General features: G+C 39.1%; 1 non-coding gene across 1 annotated transcript; it reads right to left on the reverse strand.

The window, feature by feature from the left end:
- Positions 1 to 6,489: 6,489 nt before the first annotated feature.
- Positions 6,490 to 6,625, reverse strand: LOC124984143 (small nucleolar RNA SNORA76). The gene has a single exon (XR_007108602.1). It is a non-coding gene; the product is annotated as a small nucleolar RNA SNORA76 (small nucleolar RNA).
- Between the last annotated feature and the right edge of the window lie 6,491 nt (positions 6,626 to 13,116).

A 13,116-nucleotide genomic window follows, 5' to 3' on the forward strand; every position in this document is an offset into this window, starting at 1 on the left:
TTTAAGATTTTTTACTGTTTTAAATTCTAGGGCCTGATGAAATCACTGCCCCTGACCGTCCGCCAAGACTGGGCAGGACAGTCTTAATGGGCCTTCCACAGGGTCCCAGCGATCCCCGGTATCACTTGGGACTCCACCACAACAAGGCTGACAAGAGTACCCACAAAATGTCGGGTCCTCCCACCTTTTATCATAAGGGGGATCTGAGGGGATAATTATCTCATGGTCTTTCCTGCCTTTTAGCAACTCTGCAACATTAACTCGCCTATTTTCTAGTTCCTCCCCAGTATCTCCTTCCTCCTCAGAACCTCCTTCCTGTTTTTGGCTACTCCAGCTAACTTCCTCCTCAATCTCTTCTAGCACTTCTTCTCCTTCTTGTAATATATTTTTTATGCCTCCTTTTTGAATTATCCCTTCAGACTGATTTTGTGATATTTCTGAACCCATCTTTTACTAATAAATAAATTTGATACAGGACAAAGACCACACTAACAGTAGTACAAACACAAACAACACTAAATACATGCACTCCGGAGCTCCTTTATATTTCATCACCTGGCCAGCTATCCTGAGTGCCTAACTGCCTTAGAAAGATAGGACCTCAGCTTACCTGAGTACCTAACTGCCCTAGAGACAGGGGTTAATTGCCCTAGAGACAGGGTCTCAGCTTACCTGAGCACCTAACTGCCCTGGAGACAGGGTCTCAGCTTACCCTGGCCAGCTATCCTGAGCACCTAACTGCCTCAGAGAGACAGGGCCTCAGTTTACCTCGCTACTTAAGCAAGACTCTTGAATTTGACAAACACACAAACAACACAAAATACACACACTTTTGCACTTCACTACCTGGTCAGCTATCTTGAGCATCTAACTGCCTTAGAGACAGGGGCTGCAGCTTACCTCATTACTCACCATTTGAGTTCTCAGGAGGGGAGACGAACTCAGAATTACCCGTACAGGCCACATTTGACACCGTCCAGTGGAGTCAATTTGGCGCGGGGGACAAAAGAGTAGCGAGACTCTTGAATTCGGAATGGTTTATTGATGAATCAGGAAACCCAGGAACTGAAACCTCCAACCTCGAACCTCCAACCTCGAACCTGGGCGCTCGAGGAGAGCCAGCTTATATCCCCTCCAGGAGGTGAAGGGTAGGGCTGACGCCAATTATGCAAAGATTAGGCGAGAGCTAGCTGCCCAATCATGGTAAAGGTCAAAACGAGCAGCACGATCAGGAGCACTCGGGAATACCTGTGCACGCGTTGTGTGCATGGACTTAATTGGATATGGCCAATGACAAATCACCTGGGTGTGCTTATGTTATTCAACCTCCTCACCACCAATGTGATCAAAGCAACCTCTGGCTGGCTGCTGGGCGCCATCCCGGCACAGTCTGCACGGCATAGCCCCCAACACCTAATTCTCTTTCTGAAGATTCATTACTTATGTATAAAAATGCTTTGAATTTATGAGCATTGATCTTGTAACCTGCTACTTTACTGAATTCACTTATGAGATCTAAAAGTTTTCTGGTAGAATTTCCAGGTTCCTCTAAATATATAATTATGTCATCAGCGAACAGGGATAGTTTGAGTTCTTCTTTTCCAATTCGTATCCCTTTAATTTCTTTGGTTTGTCTAATTGCTCTGGCTAGAGTTTCAAGGACAATGTTGAATAGAAGTGGTGAAAGAGGGCATCCCTGCCTTGTTCCAGTTTTTAGAGGGAATGCTTTCAGTTTTTCACCATTTAGAATGATATTAGCCATGGGCTTAGTGTAGATGGCCTTTACAATGTTAAGGAATGTTCCTAGTATCCCTATTTTTTCTAGTGTTTTGAGCATGAAGGGGTGCTGTATTTTATGGAACGCTTTTTCTGCATCTATCGAAATAATCATGTGATTCTTAACTTTAAGTCTGTCGATATGGTGAATGACATTTATTGATTTCCGGATGTTGAACCAACCTTGCATCCCTGGGATAAAACGCACTTGATCATGGTGCACTATCTTTTTAATATGTTTTTGTATGCGATTTGCTAAAATTTTGTTGAGAATTTTTGCGTCGATGTTCATTAAGGATATTGGTCTGAAATTTTCTTTCCTCGATGTGTCTCTGTCTGGTTTAGGTATCAGGGTGATATTGGCTTCATAGAATGAGCTTGGGAGGGTTCCCTCCTCTTCTATTTCATGGAATACTTAGAGGAGTATTGGAATGAGCTCTTCTTTAAAGGTTTTGTAGAACTCGACTGAGAACCCATCTGGTCCCAGACTTTTATTTGTTGGTAGGCTTTTGATGACCTCTTCTATTTCATTGCTTGAAATTGATTTATTTAAGTTGTGTATGTCTTCCTGGTTCAGTTTAGGTAATTCATATGTCTCTAGAAACTTGTTGATGTCTTCGAGGTTTTCTGTTTTGTTGGAATATAGATTTTCAAAATAGCTTCTAATTATGTTCTGTATTTCACTCATGTCTGTTGTGATATTTCCTTGTTCGTTCCAGATTTTAGTAATTTGAGTTTTCTCTCTCTTTCTCTTTGTTAGTGTGGCTAAGGGTTTATCAATTTTGTTTATTTTTCAAAGAACCAACTATTTATTTTGTTAATTTTTGATTGCTTCTTTTGTTTCAATTTCATTGATTTCAGCTCTGATTTTAACTATTTCCTGTCTTCTACTACTTCTGGTGTTTGTCTGCTCTTCTTTTTCTAGGGCTTTGAGCTGTAGTGTTAAGTCATTTATTTGTTGAGTTTTACTTCTTTTGTTGAATGCACTCCATGAAATAAATCTTCCTCTAAGTACTGTTTTCATAGTGTCCCAGAGATTTTGATATGATGTGTCTTTGTTCTCGTTTACTTCTAAGAATTTTTTTTATTTCCCTCCTGATGTCTTCTGTTATCCATTCATCATATAATAGTGTATTATTTAATCTCCAGGTATTGGAGAAGTTTCTGTTTTTTATTCTGTCATTTATTTCTAATTTCAATCCATTATGATCTGATAGAATATAAGGTAGTATGTCTATCTTCTTGTATTTGCTAACAGTAGCTTTGTGGCATAAAATATGGTCTATTTTAGAGAAGGATCCATGTGCTGCTGAGAAGAAAGTGTATTCGTTCTTTGTTGGATGGTATATTCTATATATGTCGGTTAAGTCTAAATTGTTGATTGTGTTATTGAGATCTATGGTTTCTTTATTCAATTTTTGCTTGGAAGATCTATCCAGTAGTGAGAGAGGTGTGTTAAAATCGCCTAGTATTATTGTGTTGTGGTCTATTTGATTTCTAGAATTGAGAAGGATTTGTTTGATGAACATGGATGAGCCAATGTTCGGGGCTTAGATAGTTATGATTGTTATGTCTTGCTGATTTATGCTTCCCTTAAGCAGTATGTAATGTCCTTCTTTATCCCTTCTGACTAGTTTTAGCTTGAAGACCACATTATCTGAAATGAGGATGGATACTCCGGTTTTTTTGCTGTGTCCCTGTGCATGGTATGTTTTTTCCCATCCTTTCACTTTTAGTCTATGGGTATCTCTTTCTATGAGATGAGTCTCTTGCAGGCAGCCTATTGTTGCATTTTTCTTTTTAATCCAATCTGCCAGTCTATGTCTTTTGATTGATGAGTTCAGGCCATTAACATTCAGGGTTATTATTGTGATATGATTTGTATTCCCCGTCATTTGACTCATTTTTGTTTTTTGACATGATTTGGTTTCTCCTTTATTTGGTTATTCTTTTTGGCTAGTTCCTCCCGTTGCTGATTTGCATTCTTGTTTTTCATCTCTTCCTCATGGAATATTTTGCTGAGAATGTTCTGTAATGCTGGCTTGCTTTTTGTAAATTCTTTTAGCTTTTGTTTATCATAGAAGGATTGTATTTCGTCATCAAATCTGAAAGTAAGTTTTGCTGGGTATAAGATTCTTGGTTGGCATCCGTTTTCTTTCAGGGCTTGGTAAATGTTGTTCCAGGCCCTTCTAGCTTTTAGAGTCTGGATTGAAAAATCTGCTGATATTCTTATTGGTTTTCCCCTGAATGTCATTTGATTCTTTTCTCTCGCGGCCTTTAAAATTGTCTTTATTTTGTATGTTAGGTATTTTCATAATAATGTGCCTTGGTGTGGGTCTGTTGTAATTTTGTATATTTGGAGTCCTATAAGCCTCTTGTACCTGGTTTTCCATTTCATTCTTCAGATTTGGGAAATTTTCTGATATTACTTCATTGAATAGATTGTTCATTCCTTTGGTTTGTTTCTCTAAGCCTCCCTCAATCCCAATAATTCTTAAATTTGGCCTTTTCATGATAATCCATAATTCTTGTAGATTCTGTTCATGATTTCTTACCATCTTCTCTGTTTGGTCAACTTTGTTTTCAAGATGAAATATTTTGTCTTCAGTGTCTGAGGTTCTGTCTTCCAGGTGTTCTATCCTATTGGTTATGCTTTCTATGGAGTTTTTAACTTGGTTTATTGTTTCCTTCATTTCAAGGACTTCGGTTTGTTTTTTTTTTTTTTCAGTATCTCTAACTCTTTATTGAAATGATCTTTTGCTTCCTGAATTTGCTCTTTTAACTGTTGATTGGTGCGATCATTTAATGCCTGCATTTGCTCTTTCATCTCCTCCTTCAATGCCTGCATTTGCTCTTTCATTGCCTCGTTTGCTTCCCTGATTGTTTTAATTATGTACATTCTGAACTCCCTTTCTGACATTTCTTCTGCTGTGCTGTCATTGGGTTTTATTGATATAGTATCTAGGTTTGTTTGGGACATTTTCTTCCCTTGTTTTCTCATATTGGTCAGATGTCAGTGGGACTCTGAGATATTGCAGATTTCCTCTGTTGGCTTATAGTGTCCCTGTAGATTTCCAGTATATCACCTCCCAGCCTTCAGTAGCCTGAAGTCTTGGAGGAACTTGATAATGCAGTGCTTCTGAAGAAAGCTGCCCCTAGCCTGCTACTGGGTCCAGGGCTGGGAGCTGGTTCTGCATGGAAATCCTTTCACTGGGCAGTCCTGCTCCTAGAAGCTGGCTATAGACAGGGCCTGCCCCCACCTGAGGGAGCCAGGCTGCTAGGGGAAAGCCTCTTCCTGTCCTGCCTTGGTCCCAGAAGCCGTCTGCGGGCGGGTTCAGGGCTTGGGGTCCGGGGCTTGGGGATGGCTCTGTGCGGAAAAGCTCTCACTGGGCGGGCCTGCTCCAAGAAGCTGGCTGTGGATCGAGTCTGCCGCTGGAGGGAGCAGGGCTGCTTGGGGAAATCTCTGGCTGCCCTGCCCTGCTCCGAGAAACTGCCCCTGTCTGGGCCTGCTGCCCGGGCCGAGCTTCACCCAGTGGGAGACACCACCCCGCAGCTCTATGTTGTTCTGAGTCTCTCAGTACCTCCCCTTCTGGAATCCTGGGTTCTGGAGCAACAGGAGATGCAGTCACCCTCTAGTCCACCATCTTGGATCCGGATTGGGACAATATTATTAACTGTTCACACTATCCAAATTAATCGAGAGATCCAAAGCTATTATTGTCAAAATCCCTATGACTTTTTTTTTTTTTTTTTTTTTAAGATCTGATTGGTTTTATTTATAATTGAGGCAGCCTCCATTCTACAATTTTGAGCCCCCTCCTGAAGCAAACAGAACAGTGGGTTTTTTAAGATAGGAACTAGGAAACAAAACATCTGGTTACCTTTTGAAAGATTAAAGCAGGGGGGACTTTTGGTGACAACTCAGGTAGACTGGAATGTTTTCAGGAAAAACTGGTCCAGATCTGCTTCCCTAAAGCATCAATACAAGTACTGGCATGGTCTGGTGTTGGGACCTTGTGTGGCTCAATCCAAAACAATGGCCTCCCATAACAAGGCAAGAAAAGCCCTTATCACACCCTTGAGCTAGGTGCCATTCCTCCTCAGTCCACATTTGGAGAACCCAATCTTTGCCCTTCAACACTGATGCATTCATAGTAAGCTAAGTGCAAGACTTCCGAATGCAGAACAATGACTAAGAGGTTATGTAGTCTTTTAGGTACCTATTGTGTATAGTTGTACAAAACAATGCATCTTCAGTCACGCTCTATGAGTTGTTCAGGTTACTTGGGACAATTACTTTCCCCAAAATTTTAGGCCCTCTGTTGACACAGTATCCTATTAAGCCGCTTACCTACATGGGTTTTATGTCACGACCACACCTTCGCCAGAAACTAAACCTCATTTCATATCCAAGCCAAAGCCAGTTCCCATCAAATCCAATTGCTCAAGGCCTTTGTCAGTCTCCTCTTGCCATTCCACACCGTGCAACTAAACCTGCTCATCTCACTAATCCCATATTGAGAGCCTGGGACTTAGTGGAGCAGCGACTGTGAGCAATTTGGGAAAGGAAGAGGAAAATATGGGTGCACGTATGCAATTGTACGCAGTGGACCTATGGTCATCTCCGTCATCTCCCAGGACATTTCAGCTTTGGGTGTAAGGATTGAATCCTCCCTTTAAACTGCCTACCTCCCTCAGACTGAAGCTGATTCTGGTCGTGGCTCGTGGTTAAAATGGCCGTCACTGGGAGGCAGGCGGCCCCAGTTATGCGCCAGCACCCGCTCTGGCGCTGCAGCCTGACCGGCGCCCTGCGCCCCGCGCCGGCATAGCAGGGGCTCAAAAGCAGCGAGACCCTATGACTTTTTTTTTTTTTTTTTACAGAAACAGAAAAATGATTCTAACATTCATAGGGAATCACAAAAGACCCAAATTGAGATTTTCGGGAAGAACAAAGCAGGAAGCATCATACTTCCTAGTTAAAAATACATTATAAAGCCACAGTAGTTAGAGCAGGATATTACTGGAATTAAAGACAGGCACATAGTTCAATGGAACAGAATAGAAAAAAACAGGTCAGAAATAAATCCATACATCTACCTTCCACCAATTTATTTATGTATTTGTTTATTTTTGCAGTACTGGGGATTGAGTCCAGGGATCCTCTACCATGGAGCTACAATCCCCAGACCTTTAAAAAAATTTTTTTTGTTTATTTTGAAACAGGGTCTCATTTAGTCACCCAGCGGGCCTGGAACTTATGATTCTCCTGTCTTACCTCCCAAGTAACTGGGATTACAAGTATATGCCACCATGCCCTGCCACCAACTGATCTTCAACAAGGATGCCAAGAATATACAATGGAGGGAAGGATGGTTTCTCCCACAAATAGTTATGGGTAAACTAGATATCCTCATGCAAAAGAATGAATTTGGATCCTTATTTTGAACCATACATAAACACACACAGAAATCAACTTAAAGGGGGCTAAAACTCTGTGTAAGACCTGAAACTAAAAGTGGTAGAAAAAGAGAGAAAGCTTCTTGACATTGGTCTTGGGAATGATTTCTTGGATATGACATCAAAGGCATAGGTAGCAAAAGCAAGCATTAACAAGAGGCTACCTCAAACTAAAAAGCTCCTGCATGGAAAATAAACAACAGGATGAAAAGACAAACTATAAAATAAGAGAAAATATATGCAAGCTATTTGTCAGATAAAGGATCAATTTCCAAAATATATAAGGAACATTTACAACTCAATAGGGAAAAAATGAACAAAAACCAAATAACCCAAACTGGAAGAGACTTTTCTGCAAAGAAGGTATATGAATGACTGATAGGTGTTTGAGAACAGGCTCAACATCAATACCTTTCATGATTGAAACCTTCAGTGAACTGCAAATAAGAGGAACCTTCCCCAATGAGAGAAAGGGCATCTGTGTAAAATCTACAGCCTATATCCTTCTTTATGGTGAAATACTGAATGATTTCCCCTTAAAGTTGGGCAAAATGCAAATAATATGTTCTATCCTAGACGAGCAAAAAACAAAAGAGAAAAATAGAAGTCACTAAAGGCCTAGAAATTACAAAGGAAAATAAAAATTGTGTTTATCTTGGCTTTAAGCAATTTCATTATGATGTACTTTGGTGTCATTTTGTTTCATGTGCTTAGAGTTTCTCATTCTTGGTCTGTGAACTTATCATTATTGCATCAAATTTGGAAAATTTCAGTCATTATTTCTTAAAAAAAAATTCTATATCCCTCTTTTTCTGCTTTGAAGAATCTGCTTGCATATGTTTGTCCCCACAAGGTGCCCCACAGGTCACCGAGATTTTAATTCATTTTACTACTTCATTTTGGTTCATTTACATTAATGTATTAAAGTTCACTAATCTTTTCTTATACTGTTTAATCCGATGTTACTCTCATATAGTGTATTTTTTTAAATCTCATACTTCGTACTTTTCTTACCTCCAAGTTTGTTTTGAAAATCTTTTATATTGTCCATGTCTCTAATTGGGGAATATATGGAATATAATTTTACTATTTTAATGTCCTCGTCTGTAAATTGGAATGTCTATATCAGTTCAAATCAGCTTTGATTCTTTGATTATTCTCTCAATTATGGAACATCTTCCTGCCACTTTGCATACCTTGTATAATTTTGGCTGGATGCCAGGTATTGTGAATTTTAGCTTATTGGATGTTGGATATTTTTCCATATTCCTAAAAATACCCAGGAGCTTTACTATGAGATGCAGTTAAATTGCTTGGAAACATTGTTTCAGGTCTTACTTTTATGATTTGCTTGGCAGTTGTCAAGCAGTTTTCAGTCTAGGCTAATTATTCTCCACTACTGAAGCAAGTCTCTTCTGAGTATTCTGCCCAATGTCACACACTTTAAACTGTCCCTATGACTGATGTGAACAGGCACTCTTCTCAGTTGCATGTGAATGCCTGTCACTGTTTCTGTATGACTTCCCCCCAGACTCCAGGTGTTTTCCAGTACATATGCACTGATCAGCACCTTGGTGAATATTCAGTAGGCATCCTCTGCAGATATGCTCTCTGAACTAGTATCTCCTCTCTATTACTCCATCCTACAAACTGTAGCTGCCTTGGAATCTCAGCTCCATTTCCCCAACTCAGAGTAGTTCACCAGTCTCCTCCTGGTTTCTCCTACTCTGTACCACAACTTGGAAACTCTAGAGGCAGTAAGCTAGGGAAATCATAGGAATAACTTTGGATCCCATCTCTCAGTATTAACTGTAATTTGTTGACCTTACTCCAGTGTTTTGAGTAATGCTATTTCATATAATTTGTCTGGCTTATTTTGGGTTATTTCAATCAAGAGGATAAATTCAGCCAGGCATGGTGGTGCACACCTGTGATCCCAGGACCTGGGAGGCTGAGGCAGGAGAATTGCCCTAAGCAATTTAGTAAGACCCTGTCTCAAAATTTGAAAAAGAAAAGAAAAGAAAAAAAAAAAAAAAGGCTGGGGAGACTGAGGAGGTAGCTCACTGCCCCTGTTACTCCATCTTAGACTTCCTTATGGAAAAGGGGGGTGGATTCCTAATTTAATCCAGTTTAATTTTAGTGCAAACCTAATTCTAACTCAAAACACTATTTGGAAGAGAGGATCAAAGAAGATATGGTAACACATATTAAATGTAATGCACAAGAGATAAAGCCTCACCTAACAGTAACCATATGCATATAAAGTCGCTCAATCCAGCTCTACCCTATGTAAGCTGCTATGGTTGTGTATGTCCTGTTCTTTGAAGTGAAAACAGTCTGCTTTTGTAAGCCATAACTGAATGAGTCAGGCATCATACAAGTTAAGAGTGATCACATCATCACACAGACCAAGAATGAAGGATGCCCTCTGAATCTAAGATATCTTTCCAAATTCTTTCCATAAGTGACTGTGACAAACCCATCTAACCAAGCCCTCTCTTTTGATGAATTAAATATGCCGTATTAACAAAGGGTGTCATTGTAGCCACAGGGGTTGTGTTTACTATACCAAGAAAGCCTTGAAGTTATACTTGAGGCCCACTCGTGTGCATCTGGATCTATGACCAAATTTCCATCAGTGAAAGTAATTTTCATGGTACTCTTCCACAAGATTCCAAGATGTGTGAAGTATAGATGATTAGACTGAGGCTAAAACCTTCATTGATCAAGTCAATGGAGGCACTATTCCTTGAAAGAGAAAAATACCTCCTGAGGCTGATTTAGGAATCCTGATATTATGTAGTCCTTAAATAGTCCTAAGTTATACACTGAATTTCACTGAGTATATAGGTCTCAAAGTATTTTATATATGAATAAAGAGCATTATAATATCAACCAGAATTTCCTCTTGTTAAAGAAGACACTGCTGCATATACTTTATTTTCTTTTTTAAAAATCCTTAAAGCACTTTCAAATCGTATTTGGAGGTATCTCTAAGGCAGCAATTGATTCCTTCTGCTTACTGAGTTAGTGATAATTATAATCATTGGTCTCAAGAACATGTGTAACTCTCAAATTTAAACAAATATTATATGTGCTTTCAAAACCATTGCCCTTTTAGCAACTTAAATTTTTGCAATAATTTGAGATCTGAGAAGCTTCTATATTAAGGCAAAACAAAAGAGCATATCTGTGTTTTCAAACCGAGATAAGCTCCAGAGAAGAATGACAAGATGAATCCAGTGCATCCTAGGGTATCAGTTTTGCTCAATAGGAAATGGTAAATAAGTTTTGCTCAGTGATATTTTAAACATTTTATAGACAAACAGATCTGATAAAAAATTAATGATGTTTAAGTTATAATAAAAAAACACTACTGATTTTTTCCCCTGAGGCTGTTTGGGTCTTGTAAACCACCCCATCTACTTTACCCACCTATGTAATTAACTACCCTTTAGTGATTGAATGTGAGAAGCAATGGATTAATGGAGTTGGTTCTCTGCTACAGTGATTACACCTCTAATAGAGTTTATATTCCAGAAGCATGTAACTTACATGGAATGATAGGAACAATACTTCTGAAACTACATTTCTATTCTAATTCTGACCTTCATCTTCATATCCCTTGGAGAGGCAGCATGCGACTGTTACAAGTGTGAAGTGTGGAGCCAAGTTCCTTATGTACAATTCCTAGACCCACCACTGATAGCTATTTAGCAGTGGGGAATACAATTTCTTCCTGCTTGAGTGTCCTCATCTGTGAAATAGGTAAAATATTATTTTATAGAATTATTATCAGGACTATATAAAATATTTCTAAGGTGCTTAGGACAATGTTTGTACCAACTTAATTAGGTTCCCATTTCCTATGTCTGCTACATACTCAGGGTAATGCAAGTATTTCTTAAATAAATCTCTGTTAAGTCAATGCAGGGAAGAGCCCTTGAAAGAATAGTTTCTCTCTCTTCCTCCTCTCTCAATCCCTCACATCCTCTCTGCCTCTTGTTCACTCAACAAATATTTACTGAATTCCTTTTATGTACCAGGCACTACTTTAGGCTGGCTATTGTATTTGAATTCGAAATGCACAGTCCCTATCTTATGTCAATGTAATGAAACAAATTAATACTTGATCAGGACACTACAAAGTAATAAGGGGGAGAGAAGGGGGTAGGCAGAAATGTAAGGTCTTCTGTCTGTTCATTCATTTCTCTCTCTCTCTCTCTCTCTCTCTCTCTCTCTCTCTCTCTCTCTCTCTCTCTCTCTGTCGGAAAATAAACTAGGAAATTTACTGGTCAAAGTACAAGAAGAGGGCTGGGGATATAGCTCAGTTGGTATAGTGCTTGCCTTGCAAGCACAAGGCCCTGGGTTCAATCCCCAGCACCATAAAAAAAAAAAGTACAAGAAGAACTAGCTAATTTTTATTAGAAAAATTGTGAGGTTTCTAGTGGTATAATGGATAGTCTTGAGATAGTCTGGTTGTAGCCAACTCTAGCCACAAGGGGGCAGGAGTGTCCAGCTGTAGAAACCATTGCAGGTGCCCTGCCGTTTATGAGATTTTACAAAGGAAAAAGTGGTGTCTTCGGATTCTTAAACTGTTCATTTGGTGCATAAAAACAAAATGATTATTGATGTTGCCATGTTAAAATTAGTAAACTGGAATAAGTTTCCACTGACTGCTAATTTTGTTTTCCCACCTCAAAATTTAGCCTTTCCTAATTAACCTCCAAGTTATAAAATGTTTTGCTCTTAGTTCAGCATGTATTCTCAACTGGGGACAAAGATGGAAGAAAAATTCTTTCAGTATGGTAGGCACCACCAACCAAGCAGTCTTGGCTTGTTATTTAACCTTCCTAGTTTTTACTTAAGAAGTTGCAAAGACCAGGCTACAGGCTCAGTCTGGAATGCCCAGGGAACCCTGCCCCTCAGGGACTGTGGAGTAAGGACATGTTGAGGTTAACAGTGAAGGGCTAAGCCAAGGATATCACCTTGCTTTCATCTCTTGGTTTTCTGCACTCATGGCTTTTACAACAGGATCGTGAATTCGCAGAAGTAAGACACAGCTGAAAACTTGGTTCAAAAGTTGTCTTATTGTTGGAGAGATAGCTCAGTTGCTAGAGTGCTTGCCTTGTAAGCACAAGGCCCTGGGTTCAATCCTCAGCACTGCAAAAAAAAAAAAAAAGAAAAAAAGAAAAGTTGTCTTATTTATTTCTAGAAAACACACCTTTTATCCCTTTGTTTAATACTTGTTTTATGAAAGATACATTTTTATTTTCCACACAACATATAAATCATAACCTAGCACTTGTTGCAGTGCTTTTTATAGTTTTCATTTGTGTGTCTTAAATTTTCCTTAAAACAGATTGGGTACAAGAGAATACTCCTCCTGTTCCTTTTTTAATTTTAAAACCTTCTTAGTTCTGAGTATCATATTTTTAATGCTTAAAAATATGTTCAATAAAAAATTGAGTCATACATGGTTAAAGGCAAAAATTGTCTAATACTCCACTAACTCGTAACAACCAGTTTTAATACCTTGCTATATATCTTTCTGCTCTTCTGTTTGTCTTTGAGAAAAATGTAATCTTCACACTGGTTGTGGCAGAAACTGAGAGTTGTTTGCCAATGTCTTTTCTTCCTAAGTAGTAAGATCACAAACTTCTAACTCAGCACCATAGTCTTCTAGCCTGGTATAGACATGTGACTTAAGTTCCACACAATGGGCTATAAGTGTAATAATGTGCAAAATCTAGCTAATTTCCTTAAAGAGGGATCATATTCTTCCTTCTCTGCCTCCTCCTTCCTACTGGTTAGAATGCAAATGTGATGACAGAGCAATAATGTTTTAGTCAACTTTTTTTGCTGCTGTGACTAAAAGACCTG

This window comes from Sciurus carolinensis, chromosome 4, assembly GCF_902686445.1.
Source record: "Sciurus carolinensis chromosome 4, mSciCar1.2, whole genome shotgun sequence".
In the NCBI taxonomy this organism is placed as follows: domain Eukaryota; kingdom Metazoa; phylum Chordata; class Mammalia; order Rodentia; family Sciuridae; genus Sciurus; species Sciurus carolinensis.